Source organism: Vicugna pacos, chromosome 10 (assembly GCF_048564905.1).
Source record: "Vicugna pacos chromosome 10, VicPac4, whole genome shotgun sequence".
Taxonomy (NCBI): Eukaryota; Metazoa; Chordata; class Mammalia; order Artiodactyla; family Camelidae; genus Vicugna; species Vicugna pacos.
This window is the reverse complement of record NC_132996.1, coordinates 2,680,610-2,704,476: the sequence shown is the minus strand read 5'-3', so window position 1 is coordinate 2,704,476 and position 23,867 is coordinate 2,680,610. Positions and strand designations below refer to the sequence as shown.

The 23,867-nt window shown below is 41.3% G+C and overlaps 1 long non-coding RNA gene across 1 annotated transcript in view; it reads right to left on the bottom strand.

Moving 5' to 3' along the window:
- Window positions 1-3,385: 3,385 nt before the first annotated feature.
- LOC140698908 (uncharacterized) overlaps window positions 3,386-23,867 on the bottom strand; it is a 33,330-nt gene continuing 12,848 nt past the window's right edge. The window contains exons 2-4 of the long non-coding RNA XR_012076914.1: window positions 12,795-12,980; window positions 10,186-10,306; window positions 3,386-3,509 (exon numbers count right to left, since the gene is read on the bottom strand). This is a non-coding gene — a long non-coding RNA (uncharacterized lncRNA). The remainder of the gene's footprint in view (window positions 3,510-10,185; window positions 10,307-12,794; window positions 12,981-23,867) is intronic.

Genomic DNA, 23,867 nt, shown 5'->3' with positions numbered 1-23,867 from the left:
ATCCTAGCTTCTCCCCTACTCTTGGGAGTAGTCCCTCAGTGTGATCTGAGGGGAGGTCATCCTGGCTCGAGTCCTCCCGACAAATAAAACATAACTCTTTAATTTTAGGCTGCACGTTTATTTCAATCAAGTCCAAGAATAGACACAAATCGTCAATTCTGTAAAGGGACACACTGGATCAGGAACCAAAAGCGTGCATTAGTCACGAAAATCTACGGCTCCCTCTTTCTTCCTGTCATTATACAATCCCTCCAGAACTCATTACTTTGCTGTCTGCTTACCTGGCAACCAAACTCAGAGAAGGGTTAACTCAGCAGAGCGCCATGCTGGGGAGAACACCCCGCAGCAGTACTGCGGGCTGCTACCCTCCCACACGCTCTGCTGACCCCTAGTGTCCTCCGTGGAGACCAGGCCAACAGAGCTGTTCCCGACAGCTGCAAAGTCCCACACGTTAAAAAAATCATTTTATTTTATACGATATGTTATGTATATACCCATCTCTGAAAACAGCTTTGCCAAAAGCCCAAATCTTCAATATTAATCTGCAAAGGCAAATCTGGTCCCCAAGGGAAAATAAGTCTTAAGACGACGCTAAGGCCTCCAAAGTCTTCTCCATGACTGTCAACCAAAATGACTGCAGGTCTGCAGCTGCAGGAGGCTGCATGTCTGCTTTTAAAGCAACCCCTTCCTGCCCTCGGGCGCTACAATGTCCCTCTATGCCCTCCCATCTCAGGGTAAGAGCAGCCGCTGCAGAACCTTGCAGGGCAGCACTGACAGGACTGGACACAGAGGATCAGAGCTAAACTAAACCTTCTGATGACATGAGCTTGTCTCTCTGTCACTTTACAGATGAAGATATATATAGGGAGAGGTGGGTGGGGTGATATTGCTCAAAGTCACACAGTTAATAAGTTGCGAAGTCTATAACTCTGCTCCTCCCTCCGATGTGACCCCCCAGCTGGGAAGCCAGCAGGGTTCTCTTGTGCCTGCCTGACCAGTCCTTTCCTGTCACTCATATCCCACCACAGGGTCGGACCCTAGCCTGCCTTTTCAGCATCTTTTCCCTCCAGTATCTTAGGAACAAGGCTGTTTGGGCCACTGTATGACTTCCGGCTCCCCAAACCCTCCGTGCTCAGGCTGGTCTTGCCTATGCGCCTATGCATTCGGCTCCCTGTTCTGAGGCTCTTCCTCCCCTGCAGGAGGATGTTTCAACTCTCTGAAGGGACACCCACTCAGCTGAGCCCTCTTCTTCCCCTCAGCACGGCAGGTATCCCAGGCCACATCCTCAGCTGCCCCATTAGGACTGCCGGTGCCCAGGTCTGCTAGTCAGACCAGCAGCCTCAGAGCCAGGGATTATGCCCGGGTCATCCTGCAAACCTACCATCCGCCTCACAGCCCCCAGCCAGCAGGTCACCTGGAAGTCACAGCAAGTGTCCCACCCCATCCAGAAGTCTCTTCACTTGCCAGCACCGTTGATGACTGGTTTCCAACTTTTGGTCAGTTTCGCACAAAAGAGCAGCTTCCACTGTGAAGCAGGGGGTTTTCGCTTCTGCTCTCCATTCTTACTGGAAACGTCAAGGGAAACCAAAAGGCCTCTTCTCAACCCTTTTCTGATGACACCCTCCCACCCACAATACTCACATTCTCAAGAGAATTGGGTCCATGTGATTTTGTTTCCCTTATGCTAAGTGGCTCAAAACACTGCAGAATTCTTTCTCTTTTGAGGATATTTGTACTCAGTTTATCGGCTTTAATCTGTTGTTCTCTCTCTCTTCAGTATACCTAGCAGTTGCCACCTCTTACTCCCTTCAGCAGCCTCCCTCCCAACATCTAGTCTAGGAAATCAGCTGTGATGAGTGTCCCGGGGGCAGTCACAGAAGATGCAACTAAGGCACAGAGAGGCGACATAATTTGCCCAAGAAGATCAGCTTCAACCCCTAACAGTCTGTGTAACTTCCCTCTGTTTAACACTTATGCTAAGCAAGATAAAAAACGTAGATTATGGTTAAAAACAGATGAGGTATCAAAATGCATTCAAGGACATACATCAACCCTTTGACGTTCATTAACTCCACTATTTTGTTTCTATTTATTTTATTTCTATTAAAAAATAATTAAGAACCTCTGCAGTCAATATAGCAAAATGTTACTGGGTTTTAATCCAGAATATAGAGGTGTTAAGTCTGTCATTACTTACACTTATTTGTATGTTCACAAGACAAAATGATTTGTAGGTCTCTCTCCCCTCCGCCCTACTCACTACTGGCTCTCACCTGAGCTCCCAGACCACACATCTAACAGCCTTTCACTTAAACCACAGCTGAACTCATCAGTTTTCCCCCAGAAATCCCTCTGCAGCTTTCCTTCCTCAGAGCACAGCAGGACCATCATTTACCTCATTAATCCACACAGAAACCTGGACCTTACTCCATCCTACCTTCACAGACAGCATTAATCCTTTCCTTTTTACCATCTTAACATGCCTTCAATCTGTTCGCTTTTACCCACTGACCGTCCCACCGCTCAAGAGGAAGCCACCAACACTGCCCACCTGGACTCACGAGTCTCCCAAGTGGCCCCACAGCCGCTCTCCCCTACTTGAGACAAATGGGATTGTGTCACTCCCGCGCTTTTAGGACTCTTTGCAAACCCACTCTTCTCAGAAGAAACTCCCAGTTCTTCACCTGATGAAGGTCTTTGCCATGAAACTGTCAGCTGAGGGAGGGCAGGACACGCCCTCTTCCCTTGGACCAGCCCTCTGGCAGAGCATCAGCTTGGGAGGACCTGCTGAGCTACACCAGCCTGTATTCTAAACCTGGTCTTGAGTTCTTAGCAAACTGCTTCACTTATCCATACAAATCCAAGGTAGATAAGAAAGATTTTAGATGTTGAGCTAGACTATTGATTTGGGGATTTTGCACTAGCAACCTGCAAGTACATGTTCTAAAGATTCTGTGTTCTTAAAAGCACACTTAGATTTAGGTAGTGTTTGTGGAATGTCTTCGGAGTAAAAGGGACTGTACTTTTACAGATTTTATGTTTTATAACATGAACAACCCAGACAGGGTCACAAATGGAACCGCCTCACAAGTGACAAGACATGTGAGAGGCATATAGCAACAGGTCACAAAGATGGTAAAAGCAAAGTTGTTTCTCCAACCCCCGAAAAAATTCCTCAAAGAACAGAAAACTCTGAATTTTGAAAGTAAAATACCATCATATAAAGAAAGAAAATATATAATCCTCTTCATCAGGGTTTCAAGATCTGACTCCAGAATTTTTTGCAGGCCATACTGAATCCTAGCACAGGAAAATCAGATGGAACAGTGGTAAGTTCCAGGAAAACGGCAGTAATTCCTCCACTTGAAAGAGGACACACACTCACCTGTCGAAGATGAATGTAAATCGCATTCTGGAGAAATTCGGAAGCTTCCAGGCTATGCTTCTGGATGGCAAGGACACGGACAGATTAGAAGCATGCTTCTTAGTGAGTCGCCGGCATTCTTACACTGCAGGGGGAAAAGGAGGCCCTCAGTCAAGAGCAGAGATGTTCCTGTCGTGTCTCACAGGCCGTGCCTCGGGGACTCAGTGCCCTGCAGCAGCCCGGCCCCAGGCGAGCACCCGCAGCGTGGCCTAGTCAAGCAGGCGGGGCACTGTGCTTGAGAAAGCCCATCTCCGATGTGGGCAAGAGGGGCTGGTAAGGTTGTTTGAACCTATAAATGCTCACAGAAATACACCTACAGATAATCATGTGATACAATTAACAGAAGCAGGCTATTTAATAAAATTTCAATTATCACTGGTAATTTTACCATTCCTTTTTGTTTGTCCCCTGCACTCTGAGACAGGCTTAGGCTCTCTCAAACCGGCAGCTCTGATGCAATAGTTGTGAAGTTATTTTACTTTGCTGCAAGTGTCTACCCTCCCCGTGTCACTGTGACTGTCGTCTCTTAACAGTGTCAGATGTCTTCCTGGATCTCTCCCTGAGTTCCTTGCTCCTGCTTCTCAGATCCTGAGATAAAGGGCAAGTAAAGACATATGACCAGAATAGGCACTGTGGACTTGACCAAAGTCCTCAGTGACCCCAAGGTTAGTGCTGCCCACCCCTTACCTTCAATTCTCAAGGTTCTGCCCAGGGTGACGTCCAGACAGGATAGCGTCCTGGGCCAATTAAAAGCTGTGTGGCTTGGGTGCAGGGACAGTGGCAGGAGTTGGTTCCGGAGCCGAGCCCCTCCCCTCCTCTGCTCTCCTCTCTCCCAAGGCCCCACTGCCAAGCCCCCAGGCTCCCTGATATTCTGTCCTTCTCTTCTACTCTACTCCAAGCCCTTTCCTTTTCCTTTATTCCCTAATTATCCCCAGCTGGCGTGATTTTTCACAATATTTGAAAAAATTTCCTGCAGCTGAAAAAGAGGTCTCCAGAGGTCAATGCCCATATGCTGGTTCCTGAAGACAGCCCCTGGTTAGTGGGACCCTCACCACCACTCATGGGGCATCAGACATGTTGCTGGTTCGACCACCCTCAAAAAGAGTTTGCTGTGACCACGAGGCACACACAGTTTCCCTGCTCACAAAACTGTAGTTGGTCCACTTATCCGTTATTAAGAAACAAAAATAAAAAAATTGTTCATGTTTCTTACTAAAATTATTTATGAGGTGTGAAAAAGAATTGTAATAGAAAAGAACAAATTTGACTCCATGTTAGATGTGTTCCTTGGGCTTTAAACCTGTGTCCTGTTTTCTAGGCTCAGACTTTGTAGCTCTGGACCTTTTGTAAAAGAAAGTTGACTTTAGTCTGAAATATCCAGGAAAGCCTATTCTCCGGGCTCTAATCTTTAAGAATGTTAGCTCTTCTGCACTTATATAGAGATGGCAAGTTGTAAAACAGAGAATAAACTTTTTTTTTTGCAGGTTTTACAGGGGCACCATGATTTGACCCACATGGACAGCTGCAAGAACAAAGGATTCCATGGACAAACAATTCGTACAGCAAGAAGTTTGCAACAACCAACCACACCCCCGCCCCTTTTTAGTATACAAGGAGACGGAATTCTGACTTAGGGAAGAGGGTTCACCAGGATAACATTATGTCATGTTCTGGGTCTGCCATCTTTTCAAATAAAGTCACTATTCCTTGCTCCAACAGCTCATCTCCCGATTTATTGGCCTGTAACGCAGCGAGCAGAACGAGTTTGGACTTGGTAACAAAATGACTGCATTGGAGGTAGTATGTCTCCACTGTTTCCTCATTTCCAATATGTCACAACCTATCAATTTTATACGCTGTTTAACAATACAACCAAAAAACCTATCATAGGGAATTGATTCCAAGGAAATAAAATTATTTCTACTCTTTCAAAACTTTTTTTCTTTTCTAATTTATTTTGTTTTGCTTATTGAAAAGAAAATAAAAGTGAAATCATTTTATTTCACGTATTTTTGTAAAAGATACATATTTTAAATACTACAAAGAGACTTAAATTGCAATAAAAATTGTTCATATATTAGTATAAAGATATATAAACAATCAATGCGGTTTAGGAAAGGAATGGATATTTACTAAAAATCCACTGCACATCCAGTCTTTTACAAGCATATCCTGGAATAAAAGCTCTATGATCCAGGGGTCCCCAACCCCCATTCTCACTGTCGAGTCCCTTAGTAATCAACTACCAAGGCACCACCATAGACCCACGTGATCACTATTTTAGGTATAAATGAGGGAATTAGCTCATTAAATTCTATAACAAAAACCTTAAAATATATATACTGAACTTATTTACATATAAAGAAAATTGGACACAAATAAGTATAGTTTCTTACCCAAGGTCACAAAGCTAGTAACTGGTAAAGGCAAGATTTGAGCTCATTGGCCTGATTCTAAAAACTAAGTTGGAAATCCCATTCTACTGTGGAGGGTCCAGCAGCACAGCCTATCACCTTATCTTTTTTCAGATCTAGCCTTAGACAGCCTGAGACAGCACCCCATTCCTATGGAATTTGAGGGCAAATGATAATAGTAAGGATTTTATATCCAGTAGTTTCTTAGTTCTCATTTATATCAAGTGTCAGGAGGTCAGCAGAAAACCTCTGAGAAATATGATTAGATCCAGGGCTTTTTGCTGATTAGAAACTCAGTCTATCAGGAAAGAGTGACCTTCCCATAAGAGGCCACATGGACATAAACTAAAGGCAGCTGAGCAATGAAAACTAGCAAGACCCTGGAACTCAAGCAAGAAGGAACCCTGCCATCCCGCAACAATTTGCCTCTTTATCCACTTGGACATGATGGCAGAAGACCCAGGTTTTTGTTCAAGTTACACAGTCATGCATTCTCACCCATAAAAAGTTATGACTCTATGCTGTCTTAAGTCTCTTCCAATTCAAATATTATGACACCAATATCTCAGCAAAATGTCTATGTCTCCACTTACTCTCTTCTATTACGAGAATATTTCTATGGCCACGAGGCAGAAATCCAGTTAAAAACACCATGCACGAAGCCGGGTGAATGTCTGCATAAGAGACTTTCTTCTCATGCTCACTGAATGAAAACTCGGGAAAAAGTGGTCCTTCTCCCTCAGCAAGTGGGAGGTAGCCTGATTGTGTCTGTGTGCGTGTGCGCGCGTGTGTGTGTAAATCAAATACAATGAATTCTGGGATGTGTAGTTTTTTTATGTTACTATCATTTCATGAGGATGAGACAACCTTTAAAGTAATTTGAATCTAGTGTTCTGAGAAAGTCTCAGGCTCTTTTGGTGGAGGAGGGGATAGAGGAAAGGAAAGGAGGAAAGAGGTAAATGAAGCTAAGGAGTAAGAATACTGCTAGGGAAAGGCAAGACATTAGTTTTGTTCCTACTTGCATCACACACAAATTAGGGACTGGCTTTCCCCGATGCCTTGTCAAGCACTGAGTTGCAGAAGAAGAGGCGACACCCATTTCTCACTGAGCTTGTGACTGTACGTGGCACGTTATAGACGCAAATCATTTACCCTGATCAAACACTCTAGCAGCAGGCCGTAATTCTCCTATTTTGAGAGAAAAGAAAACAGGAGTTCAAAGAGGGTATATAACGACAAAAGTCAGAGGACCAGTAAACAAGAGAGGATGAATTCAAACTCAGATCTGAATGCAGAGTCTGCTCTTCCCACACCCAGGCCTGGAAAATCCTTAACACACAGGCTCCCCAGCTCCCCTGCAGTGTTCTGGCACCAAGCATTTCCCATGGCGATGGTCTCCAGTTCTCACAAACACAGCGCTCTGTGCAGGCAATGACCTTGATCAGACCTTGATCATCTACCTGCCACGCCCACCAGGCTTCTCCATAAAGGCAGGAAAGCTGGCTTTCAAGTGCATACAAAGCCATCCCTCGTCTTACCTGGGCTCTTCTGTGGCTTCTCCAGCCTAAAGGCAGCCATGAAACTGCTCAGAGTTTGCACATGAGCCACAATACCTCTCTCCATCTGTCTCCCCACTTGTACTACTTAGCTGTGACCATTTTGATAATGTTTGAAATAAATTTTTAAAAACAGAAAAGAAAGGATTCTGGAAGAAGTACTTAATACTTACAATTTTAAATGCCAAGTTACAAAGTGAGTATTTACAAACCGAATCTGCCTTCCAAGGTGTCAGTTTAATCAGTTAAAATATATAATAGTAAAAAGTTCTCACTTACAAAATTAACAAAAACATCAACAATAATCTCTAATAAACTCAAAATTAATGCCCATGTTCTACATGGAGAAAACTGCAGGAATGTACTGAGGGGTAAATTAAGAGGTGTGAATGTAGAGACATCAACATATTGCATGGAGGAAAGCAGTTTTGTAAAGATGTACGTTCTCCTAAAGATAATTCAAAACTTACTAAAAAATCCCATGAAAACTCTTATCTGTTTATTTTTAACTTGAACAAAGTATTTTAGAATTCTTCAAGAATAATAAATTCATAATAGTAGCCAAGAAAATTTGGGATGGAAGAACAGAATCAAAAAACATAACACTGTCGGATATTAAATAAATTTTTACAATATATAAGATATAGCACTGGAATAAGAAAGTAAGATTTACAGAAATTTGCCATGAGCTCAAAAAAAGACTCTAGTGTACATCAGTATTTTGTACACGTGGGATTTCAAATCAAAGAGCAAAGTATGAATTCAATAATTGTTCTGGGACAATCAGAGAATCACCTGGAAAGAACAAATTATATTCCAGTCATAATGACCACAAGAAAAATTACAGATAGTGATGTAAATATTAAAAAGTACTAACAAGAGAAAATACAACCCTTTGCTCATATTAATTCAACTTCTCCTCACTATGACAAGTACTATTATCATCTCCATCTTAGAGATTAAAAAAACCTACAGAAGATAATTATACCATTATAAGAAAGTATTTTTAAGAATAATCCCAAAGATAAAAGCCAAAAGGAAGACATTTAATATCTTAAGAATATGTTTGGCCACAACAAAAATAAAACCGAGTGAACAAAATGAAAGGCAAGAAATGACAAGAAAAACTGTGTGATACATTTTGATGAAGACAAGGGGTTAAAGTTCATAACATACAAAGAGCTGTGACAATGCAACAAGAAGCTCCCTCACTTAAATGTGTGCAAAGGACAAAAGGGATCATTCACTATTAAAAAGTCAGATATCTAATGAGTGAAAAATGCTGAATACCACACTGGTCATCAAATGCAAGCTAAAACAATGAAAAAGCACTTTTTCTCATCATATTGGCAAATATTTATAAAAGATATTCTAGCTAGTATCCATCTGTGAGAGAACAAACTGTGAGCGACATTTTGGAGGACGACATGTCAATGGATATATAAACTCTGAAAAAAGTGTGTACACACAGACTCAACTTCTAGAAATCGTTTTGTTTAGAAAAATATCAGTTCAAAAAGATGTATTCATCAGGGCATTTACACAGCACTATTTACAGTGGTGGGAAGAAAAGCTGAAGTGAAATCATATCCAGCAATAGAGAATTGGTTACATAAGTTATTCTACGTCTTTTCATTCCCCACTGGAGAAGGAATTTCTAGAGTCACTTGAAAGGAGCCTGTGATGAATGTAAATGTCACATCCAGGGACTAAATTTCCGGAAGCCTTAACTAAAGGAATACTCATACAAGATCACAGGAATGTTTGTACAAGAAGGATGACAGTCAAACATCATTGCTGACAGTGGAAACTGGAGAAAACTTGTGTCCACCATCAAGAAAATTATGCAGTAAATCACGGTGAGCTGTGGGCTCTGAGGGGGCCGGCGTTTCGGCATGGTCCAGGGCCTTGTCCACAGCACTCTCCCACCAAAAGTGTCCTTGCACAAGAGACCACACCTGCACATCAGGAGAACCCTCCACTCTATCTGAAAGGACTGGGGGAGCCTGTAGTAGGAGGACGTCTATAATATACCCCTGAGTGAATAAGCAAGCTGCAGAAAACATATAGTATGTCCTTATTTTTCAATAAAGCACATATACACACACATATACATAGATTTCTCATGTACGTGTATGTATGTATGTATGTATGTGTATACATATATGTCATAGGCATAAAGGTCATGAAATATATACACCACATTTTCAACAGCTTTTACCCTCAGGAAATAAGGGGAAGAGATGTAGGGGCCTATCGGTACCACCACAGTTCTCTTTTCCGTATTTCAGTGAAGTATACTTGGAACTTAACAGTTTATTCAAGTCCGAAGTAAAATGGACGATGCCTCCACAAGACAGAATGCTATACTGGTCATTAAAAATCATGCCAGGGGAGAAAGAATATTGCAGAAGAACATGTAATAAGCTGAATGGAATATGAAGTTCTCCACACAGTAAAGAGGAACAGAGTGCTCGCTGGTTTTTATGACAGAGCTGATACACACTGACGAAAATAACAGAAAATAGGTGTTAAAGTGTTAATTATTATCTCTGAGTAGTGGGACCAGGATAGCATCTTTTGTCCCTTTTTCAGACTTATTAGATTAAATACACATTATTTTTCATCTAAAAAAAAGCATTTTCAGATATCTGGTAACACACATTGAAGAAAATACACGAGTATTTACAGAAACAAATAACTAGGAGACACCGCAGCAGCGTCACGCAATGTAGAACTGGCGATCCTGAATAACAACGCGGTTACATAAGGACCCACAAAGTGAGAGCACCTGCTGTAACAGGGCGTGGCCCCCTTCTATTTGTCAGTTGTGTCTTCAGGGCTGAGGCAGTTCTGAGCACGGCCAGTGTCAGTGCTGGTGTCTGGATGGATGCCACTGGATGAAGGGGCACCTGCAAGCCGAGAGAAAGAACAGAAATCATCCTCTGCTTTTTCTGTCACGTTTATATGTTACTTTAAAAGAGAGGCATAAAAAGGATAAACTGTGTATCTTCCCTACTGAAATTTCAGAAATGAAACCGTTTTTAAAGTCTACAAAGCTTATATTCTACCTATAAGTGTCTTTTCAGAAAAGCATCATGTTTATTAAATGTTAATTAACTCAATTAACTCCCTGTTGAAACCTTCTATTAAAGAACATGAAATGCACTACGTAAAAGCACCACGCCTGCAGTGACTACCTTAGCTGTCTTGACGGCAGTGAAGTCAGCCCCCACCATCCCGTGGCCCTGAGCTCCTGACGCTGGTAAGAAAGCACGCTGACGCCTCAGATGGAGAGAAGCAGTGAAAGCATTTTCTGAAATCTACAGCACTGACAAAACATAACTGACAAATCGCAGGCTCCTTTGAAGCGGTCATTTTCTGTTTCTTGCCAACACCCTTCAATGAGCAGAACCACCCAATTCCCGAGCCATGGGACTCACGTGTGAAGCAGTTTTGGAGAAATTTCCAGATATAGAATGTAACCAACTATACATAGAACTCTGACAAAAGAAACGATGAAATACTCTGCTTTTGGAAGACACTCAAAATATTCTCCTACGCCTTAGTAGCTGGAAAGACCGGGCTTCTCCTAAGCCACTTATTTATTTCACAGCCAGTGAGCATCTCCCACAAACTCTACTTCCCTGTGTCTGCTGGGAGCCTCAGGAACACTCTTGTTCTCCATCTTATAAATGACAGGGCAGAGGTGTGTGTCTCAAGCCTGCAACCTTCACACAGGCTCGCCTCCTAGCCTCACTGTCTGAACTTGGCCCCATTTTCTCACCTGTTTATTTGGTATCTGTTCTTCTGTAAGCTGCCTGAAATGCTTCTTGGAACAAGTCAGAAGAATGAGTGGGTAGAGAAATGGACAGATGGACAGGTGAGACATGGGCAGACAAACAGAGAAACTCCAAGAAAAGGGGAACAAAGAAAATTTCCTATGCAAAACCCTCTTCTAGTCAGGGAAGAAAACCACCACGGAGAAGTGTGAAGAGGCAGGTAGCTTAGGACTGTTTCCTGGATTCCATGAAATATCACACCAAGAGATGAGAGGGTAGAACTATAAATAATAAAAGAAAAAAGCATGCATCCTTGAAAAATATATTTACAATATGTACTTTCTAAAGAATACATTCAAATCAACAGGGCCCAATAACACAATCCTTGGGTATTTACAGAAGTGAGAATCCCACCTTCAAACCACAAGGCATCCCTTCGAAGCACAGAGAGTCTACATGGGGCGGTCATAAAGCCGTCACCACAAAAGCTATGCTATCCTGCACTTACGAGGAACGAGCAGCTGTGCTCGGGCTGCCAACGCGTGTCATTTACACCCCACAGCACCTCTACGGGGGGGGGGGACGCCTAGGGAGCCCAGTCTCTGCAGGACAGAAAACCAGTCCTGGAGAGGCTAAGCTGACCTGCCAGTTCTCCATCTCACAGGGCTGGTCACTCCAGAGCAGGACTCGAACTCGGACCCACGTTTGTAACCACAGTACTACCGTGTATTATGTGTTTTTTGTGTGTATAATACATTTGTTTCTGGCATGAAAGGATATTTAATAAATGTTCGGTTGTCTTGTCTATTTCATTAGTTCACAATCAATCTATATACTGTTGAATTGTACTCTTTTCCCCTGGAGAAAGTAACGTAAAGAGCAGGGGTAAGAATGAGAAGGGGCTCCATTCTTTATCTGGTACCTCATCTCATCCAAGTCCCCAAACAGGGTGAAGGAGCAAATGTTCTCTTCATCTTTTAAAGAGAGGGCTCCACTGAGGGTGGCTTACTCAAATCCAAAACCAAGGTTGGGGGAAGGACACACGCAGCAACCAGTGCAGTATCACCTGTAGGAAGACGAAAAGAGCTCACGGGATGGCTAAGGGGGTATGCCTCATTTAATTTCAATCGATAAAAGAATACCAGAGTCTAAAAATACTAGCATGAAATGGATTTGCTCTTTCTTGACATCTAGCAAGTTTCCACAGCCCCTATGTAACATTATCGTGAACCAGTGAAAAGAAGAGTCCACAGACAGGGAAAATCAGTGCCACAGTCAGGCTGAAAACCAGGCTGGAGGAAAGGAAGAGAAAGGGCATAGTTAAGAAGAGGGGAAAGACTGGGAAAAAGGCATCATCACAAGGACTCTCAAGCATCATCCAACAATCATAAAATCATTCATTCAAGAGAGAGTTACTGAGGTCTTATTTTTGCAAGATTTTACAAAGGGTAAAGAAAAAGCTCAGCGTCCTTGGTGGCAGCAAGTGGGGGGTTCAAATACACTTCTGATTCCTGTACCTTGCACACTTGTCCTCAGTATAAAGGCAAAGAAAAAAAGTAAAATAGTACTCTGTAAACTCAATGCATTGTTGAAAAAAAATTAAAGAAGTCCTAAATACCTGGACAGACACACCACGCAGATTCCTGGATCAGAAGACAGAGCTCTTGGGATGGCAGTGCTCCCCAGAGCGATCCGTATATTCAACGTGGTCTCGATCACAATCCCAGCGGACTCCTCTGCAGAAGCTGACTAGTTGCTGTTACAATTCACATGGGAATTCGAGGGTCTCAGTAACTAAAACGTACTTGAAAAAGAAGAATAACGTGATAGGACTTGTAATTCTCAATTTCAAACCTTATAAGTGTAACTCCAGGTGAGGTTAGAGGCAATTTTTAAGTTATTATTGTGTTTATCCTTATTTTCCAAATTCTCTACAATGGATATAACTGTTACATTAAGAAAACTAAAAAGTAACGTATATTTAAAACATGCACACCGATTCATTCATTGGGAAAAAAATATTTTAACTATAAAGGGGTAAACAAATATCTAGTGAAAAAGGACTACTTAAAAAAAAGAGTGCATTTACATTTTTCATAAATTGAAAACTGGAAGGCACAAACAGATCAAGTTTCTAGGGAGACAGTTGCAACATATTAATTGTTATTTCCAAAATTCTAATTGAACAATGAAAACTCAAGAAAGGGAAAATCGTGATTGACAGCCAACTGCAAACACATGGAAAGCAAAGGCCTAGAAATCACAGTTCCTTTAACTCTGCTACTAACTCAATAGGAGAGGCAATTCCTCACTGAGGAATCCCATGCATAAGACCGGATACACAGTACAAACTGCAGTAGAATCGGGGGTGATTTTCTTAGAAGAATTCTAAAGTTATAACATTGCTGAAAAACTATAAAAACACTGACAGACAGATTAAAACACATAGTCATATATATTATATAGAAACATATGAAGTCTGCTCCCATGTTGCATAGAAATACAAACATATTTGTTCATTTATGGGAACTGATTACTTTATCCCAGGTAGAATATTTCAACTAAAACAAGTAATCAATATTACACTCCTCTTGTCAAATCTAGTTGATAAATTACTCTGCTATGTAACCATACTGTGTCTAAGATAGATCTAAAGTTAGTGAAAAAAATCTTCTTATGGTTTCTTGAACTATTCTCAAAATTCAAAGCTTAGTTTTAAAATAGATCTGAGCAGTATTTCTCTATGATCTTTTCCCTCGTGAAATGAACAACACAGTCTGTTGTCAAAATTATGTCCTTACAATGATTCACGAGCACCATATCCTAACAAAACTGCTGGACAGCAAGGCACTATCCAGACACTGTGACCAAAGAAATGAAACACAAGGAAGACAGAGACCCTATTCTGGATGGCTTATAATATGTGCCAACATCGGGGTTTTTATTTGATTGGTTTGATTGGGTAGCAAAATGAAATCAATCAAGTAATTTCTTCTTTGAGGATTCTGTAAGTCTTGACTGTTTTTAGTGTCATAAGCAGGAAAGACATAAGCATGACTTGATTAGGTCAACTAGCAACAATCATCACTGGAGAGTGAGTAATAAGTTAACTGATAGGAATTCTTCTGCCTACATGAGACCTAAAATAAACCTACACTGACCTCTGCAAGGAAAATGAGGAGATGAGGTCCCCAATGAGAAAACAAACTAACAAGAAATCAAAAAAGGAAAGATTTTTTTTCATTAACGATTCCAGGAAGTAGTGGAGCAAGCTGGGAAGAGCACAGATGCTGGGGACAAACATGAGGGTCTGAAATCCCACAGCACTGGGTAGCTCTGACACTGATATGTCAGTGAAATTTTCTGCATCTTAGTCTCCTGTCCATAGACTGGGGACAACAACAGCATCCCTCTCCTAGAACGGTCCTAAGAATTAAGTTATTTTATATATAAAAGTTTAAATAAAATACCTCAGATTTTAAATATTACCCCAAAAGCACAAGAAGCAAAGAAAACAGAGATAAATTGGAGTTCATCAAAAGTGAAAATTTTGCTTCAAAGGGCACCATCCAGAAAGTGAAAAAACAACAGACAGAAGAAAATTATTTTAAATCATTTATCTGATTAGGAATTTGTATCTCCAAAAAAAAAAACAAACAAACAAACAAAAAAAACCCTCCTACAACTAAACAATACAAAGGCAACTCAATTAAAAATAGAATGATGGATCTGAAAATGTATTTTTGAAGGAAAATATACAAATGGCCAATAAGCAAAAAGAAACGATGTTCAGTATCATTAGCTGTAATTGAAATCAAGTCAAAACCACTAGGAGAAACTGCTTCACACTCACTACAATAGGATATACTCAAAAAGAGAGTAACAAGCAGTAATGAGGACACAGAGGAAGCGGAGCGCTCAGCCCTTGCTGGTGAGGATGAAACACAGAGTGGCCACTTTGGAAAATAGCCTGGCAGGTCCTCAGAGAGTTAAACATTTGGTTTCTGAATGGCCCAGCAATTCTGCTCTCTGGGCACACACGTAAGAGAACTGAAAACAAGTGTCCACATGAAAACTCTTACAGGAGTATTCACGGCGCCATTACTCATCACAGCCAAAAAGCAGAAACAACCCAAATGCCTATCACGTGATGAATGGGTAAACAGTGGGACCCAGCCATACAGTGGAATGTTATTCAGCAATAGCAAAGTATAGCGTACTGACCCAGGCCACAACCTGGACAAACATTGAAAACGTTATTCAGTGTGAAAGAATTCAGTTACAATAGACGGTTTCATTAACATGAAATGACTCGATTTACATGAAATGTTCAGCACAGGCAAATCCTCATAGAGAGAAGAGTGGCTCCTTGGGGCTGGGGAAGGATGGGGAAGATGTGAATAACTGCTTATGTATACAGGGCTTCCTGTTGGGGGGATGAAAATGTTCTAAGAGTGACTGCGATGCACAATTCTGGGCATAGAGTAAAAACCGCTGTACATTTTAATGGGTCAATTGTATTAAAACTGTTAAGAACAAAAGCACCTCGGTCCAGTACCTTCCCATTGTAAATGCAAATTGCTAACTTTTATTACAGGAAGAAGAAACTGCCCTCAGCATGAAAGCAGGAGATCAGCAAATGTGAGTTAACTGAAATTGGACAAGAGCATTTCACTTGAAACAGTTGCTGATTGTACACGAAATATTCAGAAATAGGAAAATCAGTTTGACATCACGAAGAAGCATTCTGCCTCAAATGCAGATCAAGGATTCGGCAAGCCCAGCTGCTAGAAATGACCAGAGAAGAAACCTGGTTCTTAAAACAAGGACCAGAGCCAACAAGGAAATGGTGGTGAGGAAAGCAGGGGACCGAAAATCTGGAAGAGTTTGCTACAAATAATTTCTCCACTGAAAGTTCAAAAATAAAATGAAAGTGATGCAATGCTGTGTTGACCTCACGTGCATGGGCTTCCTCTGGTGCTCGACAGATCTGTAACCCTGAATGAGAGTCTCAGGAGAATCAGCATGCCTCCTGGGAACCCCAAGTGACTGCCCACCAGCACGCTTACCACCATCACATCTGCCAGGGTTGTATTGCAAAGAAGAGACCAACTTCTAAAAGGCACAGGAAATGTTGACAAGGGAAGAAAAGGCTGTGGTCAGTCCTGGGACAGAGGCCCTGTGAGCAGAGGCCAGAAGACTGCAGGTGAACTGCAGTGGCCCTGGGGCAAGAAGGGACCACGGGGTAGCAGATCTCAATTATCTTCTCTCTCTCCCTCGGTTAGGAGAGATATACCTGCATCCTTCTCACCTGGAACTGTGGGTTCTGGCTGGCAGAATTCTTACAGACACGGAATGATTATTCAAGACTCTGGAAAAAGTCCAGAAATCGATAGGGAGTAGGGAGCCAACTCTACGAGCCTCTCAAATTCTCCCATATTTACTGTGTATAATCAAAGGAAAAAGTCATTAACAGTTGTGTGATAGTAAACAGGAACTTGGGGAAAGTCTGAATGAGACAGAGATTGTAGAATCCACCATGAGTACAAACTCTTTGTGTATCTTTAGGGAAGTCATGGGGTGAGGGGGAACAAAATACTTTCTTTAGATGTGTGAATTACAAAGCAGACCACCAGACCAGCCAGGTCCTTGTTTTGGGGATAATAGACTATCCAACTGCACACAAGCCCAGCTTTTATAGCTGAGGTCCTGGGTCCTTGCTTTGCAATGAGCAGAGTGCTATCTAAACCTCAACTATGCAAGCAAAGCATTGTCTCTGTTTTTTAAGGCAAGGAGACAGGAGTGAGCATGCACAGGCCCCTGCTTGCAAAGCAGTTACTAAGCATATTTTTTCTTCTTAAAGTTGACAGGCGGCCTGGGTCTGTTACAATTTGTTAAGCAAATCAAGGGCTCCCACATGGAACCATTATGGAGGATACCCTGGGATGACAAACCCTGGTTTGGCTCTTTTCCTGCCAGCTTCAGCCACTCTAGAAGGGTCTATGCACATCCTTGAATAACGATCCGACAGAACCACCCACACTCTTAATTCCTGGTGCTTGGAACTTAATTTTAGCTCTACACAACTTAACGTAGAAAAGTTTCAGAAATAAAAGATATTATTATCTTTTTATATCTCATCATAGGACTGATTTTTCTGATTGCTCTAAGCTGCTTCTTCTTGGTAAAGAATCTAACTCTGCAGGTGAATTCAGTACTTTCCATTGGGCATAACTAGCCAATGTGGGCTCGCTAGCTTCTATTGGTCAAATACCGATATATATAATTGATTTCATTGTTCATCAATTTCAGTCGGGAGGAGAGGGAGTGTCACTCTTCCTCAGCCCACCCTCAACTCTTTTCTCATCAGTAACTCAGGCCTCCTGAAAACAAAGCAAAGCATTTGTTTCCCTTCTTCTACACTTTCCACAAACCAAACAGGAAACATCAGCCTGAAGAAAGAATTCAACACAAATGTTAAAACAAAAATCTATAAACCTGAAGCAACTCCATCTCCGAATCATGATACACAATGACATGAGAGTAAGTGTGTCAGGCACAAAGCATGCGGGAGCCTGACCACCTGATTTCTATTCTTCAAAGGAAGGAAGGTTTTCGTATTTTTTATTATCACTTTTTGTCATTGTTTCTGATTAAGCCAAAAAATTGTTTATGAAATAATTTAGCACTGCAATAACAGATTTTTGTTGTATCAATTCAGAAGGCATTCAGAGGGGATAGGAAAACCCACCTCTGTAAAAAATTCAAAATATATTCCCCTGTTAAGAACACGCATACAAAATGCAACAGAGAATTCAAATTCTTGTGGATAGGAGGAAAAGCCACAGAACCAAAGCAAAGTAATACTATGAGTCAATTCAAAATTCACTGGACAAACATACTCAATGCATTCAATGAATTTTAAAGGCACACTGCAAACCATTCACTTAATGATCTGCAGGCTAGAGGAAGATTTTCCCTCTTTAACAGACAACAGAAATCAATAGGGTGCCCCACCAAACAAGGACCAAAGAACAATCAGGTTTTTAACAGTTCTGATAAATCAGCATGTTCTTAAAATGAAAATCAAGAAATTTTAAGCATTCATTCACATCACAATGAAACAAGCACTAAAAAAAAAAAAAAAAAAAAACAAACCCAAAGAAACTAAGCACATAGACCATGCACCTGGATCAATGAGAATTTCTTGTGCCACTAGAAGAAAGAACAGGCTATAGCCTTTTACTTGAAAAATAAAACTACTTTTAAGGATAAATGCTAAAACACATTTCATCATTCATGTTGCCTTGAACAATCTGAGGCACTTGTATCTGATTAGAAAAGCAATTCTGAGTAATAGTATGTTACAGTTCAGTGCCAGTTTGCTTTAGAAGAAAAGAGAAAAGAAAAGCTACTATTTCTCATACCCTGCACAATGTGTGAATTGCCTCCCTGCCTCTTTCTCCTCCCGTTTTCTAAGCTCCTGCTGCCCAACCCTTCTGAAGTAAGTATGAGAACCACTTATTCCCACCAATATGCCAAATGACAAAATAAAATCAACTTATTTGTGTAAATATATGCCTATAACTTGAACTGGAGAAGAAAGGTATCAGAAGTCCATATGGAACTTATTTCTAGATTCCTGAAATCACACACACAAACGTTCACACAGACACAAACACATACCCTCTGGATTACTGGGCACTTCACAAGCTTAGGACTTCCAACTTCTAGAAGATAAATTTGTAGTTAGTTTAAAATACAAAACTGTCAGCTTTTGAAAGCCTTGATCATCTGCTAAACCATCCAAATATCAAAGAGCCCCAATTAGCCTTCTCTGTAGAATGTAATTTCCCATGATGGCAAAACAGGCCCTAAGAAATACTGGATCCAAGTCTCGTGTTTATCACTAGTTATGATCATTTTTAAGCACATTAACAGATTCAGAAAAGTATGTCCCAACAGCATTTATTCTTATTTAAATAGTATAAGTGTTCAATTGCCTATACAGACTAGGTCCCATGATGGTGTTTAAGAGCTATTTTGTGTATTGCAATATGTATTTTTAAGTGCAGACAAGGAGAGTGGGTATTACTCAGTTGTAGAGCACCCGCTTAGCATGTACAATGCCCTGGCTTCAGTCCCCAGTACTTCCAAAAAATAAATAAAAATAAGGGCATATTTAAAAATAAGAATAAAGCTATAAAAAAAAAAGACTAAAAACCACTGTAATCTAGGAACCACAATTACAATAAAAAAACAAGTGTTTCTATCAAATATTGACTATATGCCGAACACAGGTACAACCACAAATCACACCTGACAACCATCACGTATGAGTCTCAGCAACCCTACAACGTAGATAGGGGTGAGAAACCCAGCTCTGTGGATGAGGAGACGGAGCTCGGAGGAGCCGGGGACGCTGACCGCCCTGCTCCCCGTGACACCACGTCAGCCCAGGGCAAGCGCTGACAGAGCTGCACTGAGGGGACACCCAGCTGCATGGAACCTTGGGGCACTAGGGAGTCCCAGAAGACACTCAAAACTGTTCAGTGAATAACCAGCTCAAATATATTACACTCTGCCACATCCTTTAAACAGGGAACATGACTGAGACCTTTTTGATGCCTCCGTGTCCTTTCTGCCATCATCAGTTACTTGCCCTCTCAGCACGACCAGTGATGAACTGGACCCCTTATGTAGTGCACTCAGATGGCAGAGCTTTTAAAGCTGTTTTATGAAGCTTGTAAGACTCTGTCTATGCCTCACACAGGCGGTCATCCATCACTTCTCACTGGTGTTGATGTACCACCTGAAATCACTCCTTTCTGATTTTTAAAGTCCCTTCATCTAATCCAGACTTTTCAACAGCAAAGAAGCAGCTCAACCACAGACAGTGGGCAGCTTTTCACCAAATTATTCAAACAGCCCATCGGACTACCTGGAAGCCCTTTTCTTCTATTAAACCCACTTCCAGGTGCCTCATCATTTTCTGATTGGTGGACTTGGCCTCTGACTGGTCTACTCAGAGAGCTCCCAGCCTCACATCCGGGGGTGGGAGAGGACCCTGATGTTGGGAGAAATCAGTGAGGAAGGCGTACATCCTCCAGCCAGGTCTGCACGGCTAGAAGTGCCACAACGTGCTCAGAAATTATACCGTCAGCACCCCTGTGCTCCCATGGGCTGGTTTTACATTAACCAAACTCATGAGACACTGATGCAAGAAAACCAGAAATTTAACTTATTAATGTAACAGAAGACGTGAAATTATGAACCAGACTGCGATATCAATGTTCAACCATGAGTACATTTTCTCCTCCAGGGCCCAATCACGGGCAGGCAGTCACATGGCAAGCGTGGACAGAAGCAGAGCAGGAAGGGTTTCTAGATTAATTCAATGGACTAAATTTCTGTTATACCAACAGATCTACTGCCTGGAAAACAACGCTAATCACGGTGCACTCTTCATGGACAGTGGCCGAGACACGACTGTGAGCACCTGTTTAACTCTCCTTTCCCTGTCCTCTCTGGGCTAACTGATACACAGACGTAAAGAAATCCAGGGATGCAGATATATCTAAACACCCAAAGCCCATTCTGGGAGCCTCAAAACCAGGCAGCCAGGGTTAAAATACTAGCTCTGCCACTTACTACTTCTGTGACCTTGGCCAACTTACTTACCTTCTGTGTGCCTCAATTTCCATACTGTAAAACTGGGATAACAATCAAACCTTCCTTTCTCGCTTGTTGAGAAGATTGAAGGATTCATTTCTATAAAACACTCAGAAAAGAATGTAGCATATTTTTGGTGCTCAACAAATGTCAACTTAATATTACAGTGGTTTACAAGTCTCCTTTCTAATCATCTTCTTTGTTTCCTGGCTAGACTAACTCCCAAAGGAAATCCTTATTTCTCTTTCTATAAACTCTTGGGGTGCACCCTTCTGCTCCATGCCACCACCTGTTTAAACTGAAGGAGGGGTTGCCTCCTCCCCACTCCTCTGGGCCATGGAGAGTGCTTCTCCTTTTACACCCCTGGCCCCTGGCCCCTGGCCCACAGCTGGCCCTCCTCACACTAACAGAGTGAGGTGTGAGTCCGGGGAGACAAGCAGGGCATGTGAAACCCTTCCTATCCCTCCACTGTTGGCCACCCTTGGGAAGCACCCGGCATGCTCAGCTCCATGGCAGGACAGCCGTGTGCATGATGGGGCAGATCCTCTCAAGGGAAGGCTCGCTGTGGCCCAGAGCTACATGGGACAAGGTAAGTCTCTACTTCTGGGACACAGTTTCATGACACTCATTTACCCACAGCCCTGAAGTTCATGGAGAACGTGGCTTCATCAGTAACAAAGAAGACATTTATCGCCTGCCTAGTATTTTGTGTCATCTCTCAGTTGGCTGCTGGAGACAACATATGTATAACTATTGGATCCCCTTAGGCCCCAACATATATGAAGTAACAAAAAATTCTGTGGCTTAACGTTGTTTCAGGGTGACTGTGTAACAGTTCTGACTCTGCTGATGCTTAATTATGGTTATAGGAACTATGGAACCTCCTCAAATATCTTTCATCATAAAACCAGCTTTTCTTATTTTCCTGTTTCTTAGTAATTGCCAAAGACTATAAAATGATGGCTTCACACAAAACAGCAGCTAAAGTTTATGAGCCCTCTTGACATACCCACTGTGGTAAACACTTTACATAATTACTAATTCTTACAATTCTACAAAGCAGATATGAGCGTCCCCATCTCACAGACGAGGAAAAAACTCAGAACGAACTGACTCAGGCTCACGTGGCTCAGTGGCAGCGCGTGCACGCAAACCCAAGTCAAAAAACTACACCCCTTCGTATATGTACCAAATCATCTCCCACCAATTAACACACAGCGATGGGGTCAATACTCAGGGAACTCAACACACTTTTTATATTTAAGATGCTCCAGGGCCGCTTCTAGCTCTTTTATAAAATCCCGGCTCACTGGTTTCTAACACTGGAAGCAAAGTCCGATTTTGCCATAGTTTGCACAGCAAGTCTGAAATGTTCACAGCGAGATGACAGAATAAAACTAAGATATAAGCAGAATAATTTTTCCAGGTAGACAGACATAATGGATATTGTGCTATTCTGAAGCATTAAGCAAAGAAATCAAAATAAAATCACGTTGTTTAATCCTTCTCTTACAAACAGGAAAATTAAGACTCTAAGAATGTGCAACAGCGCCACCTATGGCTAAAAAGATCTTCCAGGTTGCCTGGAAAGATGCAACACAAACATTGCCTGTAGGATGAGAAACGAGATTCAGATAACTAAAAGCTTATGTAGCACAGACTGCAATTTGCTACAGGGGAAGAGGGGGGTATTAAGTATTTATTCTGATATTGCTAGTACTCCTGAATATAAACAAAGGACATAGGTTCATGGAAACTCATCTTAGAAGAGGAAAGAATCCAGTCCAGCCACTTAATTTTACAGGAGGGGAGACTGAGACCTTGGATCTGTCCTCCTGGCAATCAGCAGCCAAGCTCTCATAGTCCTCATGTCTTTCACTGTAGAAAAAACCAACAGATATGTACTACGCCTATATTCATAAAAATCACGCCTGTATTTTTCCAACAGTAGGCAATCTAAGTATCTTGCCAAATACTTCTCAAAGAGCCAGGAAATAATACAAGTTTGTTGAAATACAAAAACATTTATTTACATATTAAAACAGCATGAGCTTTATTCTATTAAAACAGCGACATGTCAAATCAAAATTTTGATTTTTTTAAAACCTGTTAAGAGTGCGGAAAAAAAATCAAAATTTTCTTTAATCACAAAAGAGAGAAGCTTATTCCCTGAAAATGATCAATGTGGATTTTTCTAAACTTAATGGTTCTGGTCAGAATCCCACAAATTTAAAAGTCTGAATGGATGGTTACACGGCAACATGAACTCTGAGTTGTAACAATACATATTCTGTGTAAATAATCTTCAAGGTCGTCTGCTTAAGGCAATATAACTAGTCCTTGTCTCACTAGAATGACACAGATTTCATTAAAACTTCATACTGCACTAAAAAAACCCCTGAATCCTTGTTACTTTAAGCCATATTCATATATGTCATATATATTCATATTGAATATGCATCAGAAATAAGCTACACTTTTCAGTATTCAGAGTTGATACTTCTAAAGTATCAGTCATCGTGACAGCACATTTTTATTAAGCACCGCTACGGTGCTTTGTATACAAGGTGTCTAACTCTCACAGTCAGACAAGGTAAACGGCATTACTCAAATTTCACAAATGACGAAATGTACTTAAGGCATGAAAACAACTAACACATTCATCATCAGGAAAGAAAAGAGTAAGGATTTTACTTACAATACTCACTGACAATCTTTTCTTCCATAGTAAGTCTATATAAAACTAATTCAGTCTTTGTAAATTTTTCAGTCAATAAGCACCGCTAGAGAAAAACAAGTAACATCATTAGCAACGGTTGGACTTTCAAAGCCCACTTCTATTTTTCACAATAATTATTTTAAATGTTTTGTTTTTAGTGCTTACAAAGCACTAAAATAAAAAAGAATTACCTTTTTAAGTCATTACCTGAGAATAAAACTTTCTGATAATGTACAATTTTAATTTATGTCACTCTTTCTCACATTCTCACTGGTGTCTCTCCTTTGAAGACCTCATCAG